Source organism: Capsicum annuum, chromosome 6 (assembly GCF_002878395.1).
Source record: "Capsicum annuum cultivar UCD-10X-F1 chromosome 6, UCD10Xv1.1, whole genome shotgun sequence".
NCBI classification, from domain to species: Eukaryota; Viridiplantae; Streptophyta; class Magnoliopsida; order Solanales; family Solanaceae; genus Capsicum; species Capsicum annuum.
In genome coordinates this window covers 33,883,395-33,887,069 of record NC_061116.1, presented here as the reverse complement: position 1 = coordinate 33,887,069, position 3,675 = coordinate 33,883,395, and positions in this window count along the sequence as shown.

Here is a 3,675-nt window from a genome sequence, read left to right as displayed (position 1 = left end):
GTGGTATGTGCATTTGATAAGTTTCAATCTTACTTAATTGGTACAAAGGTCATTGTTCATACCAACCATGCTGCCATTAAGTATCTTGTGAACAAAAAGGATGCAAATCCATGATTAATTAGGTGGATTCTACTACTTCAAGAATTTTATCTCGAGGTGCGTGATAAAAAGGGAGCTGAAAATCAAGTTGCTGATCACCTGTCACAACTGGAAAATCGAGACCATATTGTAGATGACTTTCAGATTATCAATGTAGACTTTTCTGAAAAGAAGTTATTGTTATTAGAAGCAGTTGAGTTCCATGGTATACTGACATTGTGAAACCGATAGTTTGTAGGGTGTATCCTCTTGAAATCACCTCACAACAAAGAAAGAAATTACTCTATGATTCTCGTGCTTGTATTTGGGATGAACCATACCTTTTCAAGCAGAGCCCAGATAGAGTAATTTGTAGGTGTACCCCAAAGGTTGAATTTTTAAAGGTGTTACAATATTGCCACTTACCTCTATATGGTGCACATTATGGTGGTGAGAGGATTGTAAGAAAAGTATTACAATCAAGTTTTTTTTGGCCAGCTCTGTTTAGATATGCAGTGGTGTTTGAAAAGAGTTGTGATCAATGCCAAAGGTTGGGTACTATAACCAAGCATCATGAGATGCCCCTGAATAATATTTTAGAAGTAGAAGTCTTTGATGTTTAGGGGATTCATTTCATCGGCCCCTTTCCACCTTCGAAAGGTAATTTGTACATTCTTGTTGTAGTTGATTACGTCTCTAAATGGGTGAAAGATATGGAAAGTCCTACTAATGATGCAAGAGTGGGCTAAAGTTTGTGAAAAATAACATATTTTCCAGATTTGGTACACCAAGGGCGATAATTAATGATGGAGGTACGCACTTTATCAACAACTAGTTCAAGAATCTTCTTTCTAACTATCGTGTTTTGGCACAAAGATGCCATTGGATATCATCCTTAAATGAGTGGGAAAATAGAGGTATCCAATCGGGAGATTAATCAAATACTTCAGAAGACGGTGAATGGGTAGAGAAAAGATAGATCAATCCATAATATTATCTTTATATATGTTAATGGCTCACGTTTTTTAGTGGGGTCTGGGCTATGGGGTCCTTTTTCTATCTTATGCATTCGAGGACGGCCTCTCCGAACGGTCCCTCATGGATGCTATCTATTCTAATTCAAACTTATTGGATGCCAACTCGACCCTTTGGCTGAGTCTCACCCGAATGAATTAGTTGGTATTAGAAATGTTAGAAAAAGTGGAAGGATGAGAGAAAGAGAGAAAAAAAATACCAATTATATAAAATTCCTGGATGAAGAAGCTGGATGATGCACTGTGGGCATATCGAACAGCGTATAAAAGGCATATTGAGACATCTCCATATCGCTTAGTGTATGGAAAGGCATGTCATATTCCCATAGAGTTGGAACACCAAGCATATTGGGTAGTGAAGAAGATGAATTTTTAAATAAATATCGTCTGAGAAAGAAGGTTATTGCAACTAAATGAGCTTGACGAGTTTAGACTCCATGCCTATGAAAATGACAAGCTTTACAAGGAAAATATGAAACAATGGCATGACAACCACATTCAAGTTAGGGAATTTGAACTCGGACATCTAGTGTTGTTGTTTAATTCACGGCATAAGTTGTTTCTGGGTAAATTACGATCAAAATTGTTTGGACCTTTTGAGATGGTGCGTATGACACTCCATGGAGCTGTGGAGTTGTGGAATTAAGAAAAGACAGAGAAGTTCCTTGTGAATGGACAGCGTGTAAAGCATTATTGGGAAGATCATTCGGAAAAGCATAAGGAATCTATCACTTTCGCTGATAAGTGATGATGATGCTGAGTTGTGCCATGACGTAAACTAAGGCGCTATGTGGAAGGCAACCCACGAATGTATTGTAATAGGTATTTTAATTTTTGGCTAGTAAAATCAAAAAGAAAAGAAAAATACCAAAAAAATGAGTCGTGCCACTACCAAAACTAAGGCGTTGAGTGGGAGGCAACCCATTTTTACTTACAATTTTTGTTGTTTTCATTTGAGATTGCAGGGAATTTCAAAGTGAAATGAGAAGATTACCACATTTGAGAAAAGCAATCAGGTTTGCAAAATGATTTGTGTAAGTGGGGATTTACTCAGGTAAGAAAAGAGTGAGAATTACATAAAGGAATTTAAGTTTGAAGAACAGTGCGATGTGGAATAGGTTATTTTGACAATTTTCAAATTCCAGTAAGGATACACAAATTTCACCATGACGCGAAAAAGTATAAATTGCAAATTATCAAATTCTAGTGGATTGTCGCGATTTTACCGTAATGCGAAATAGGGACAATTGACAATTGTCAATTTATAGTGAGTAGACGCGAATCTTACCACATCACGTTGGGCAGTTAAATGGCAATTGGCCAAGTCCAGTTGGTCTACTCGATCCAACCACATCGCGGAGTGTGCTTAAATAGGACATAATCATTTCATTAACCCTAACCCAACCTGCCCCTCTATAAATATAACTTCACAAACCCTAAACACTTTATTTTCAATATAATCGCCGCCCTTTCACTCCATCTCCTATAAACTTCTAATATTTTTCACTTTTTTTCATCCTTCTCTCAATTGTTGAGGTATGTTCTTTAATATTTGTTTATTTATTGCCTTTATTGTTACATCTTATGATGATTGATAGTGTTTTTATGCATAATCTTGTTTTCCCTCTTCTAATAGTTGTGAATATTAGCACTGCCTATGATATTTTGTCTAATTTTTTGATGTCTTAGTCTATTTGTCACTATTTTTAATCAATGAGAGCAAAATTGAATTGTATCTGTAGTTGGTATTATGGGGTAAACATTTTCCATGCTTCTTAAGAGGATGGGGAGTGTAAGGGTATCATAGCTGGAGGTGTAAGGCTAGACTGTGTAAGAAGTTAGAGGTAATTTTATTTCACTGCCTATATACCCTTATTGTCTGATGTTAGATGATTAAGTAGAATTCTAGAATAAGAGATGCTATAGTAACATGATCTTATTTATGGTCCCGTAGTATGTGATTAGCTGGGAGTCAATGACATGATGATGTGTGCTGAGGAAATGACAAGGGATGATATGTCTCGATGAGTAATATGATGTTTTTGAATATGATATTAAGGCCTACACAAAGGTAAGTTTAATTAACTTAGTTTTTAACGTAGGTGCTTGGCTAACAACTAAGTATGGGGTGCAAAGGCACCCGTAATGCACACTCAGTTTATCTAATCCTCATTTTAATCTCCTTGCATGTTTGTTGCATTTTCTTAATCGCAGGCATAATGGAATCACAATCAAGCAAGGGTAAGGCAAAGGCAGGACCTTCTTGTCCTGCAAGGAAGAGAAACAGACTGTCTGAAGGGCAATTAACTAGAGTCCCTAAGGCCCCTCCACTTTAGCGGGGGCAGGTATAAAAATTTGGGTTTAAGGTTGTATGAAAGGATGAGAAGCAGTGGTATACTAAGCATACTGATTCTAAGTATATTTCGGAGGTCTATATCGATCGAGCTAGCTTGATGAGAGAGTGTCTGTCTATGGTACAGAGAATCGAGACACTCAATATGAATTTCATTTTTTATCAGCCGACAGAGTGCAACTTGCATCTTGTTAGAGAATTCTATGCGAC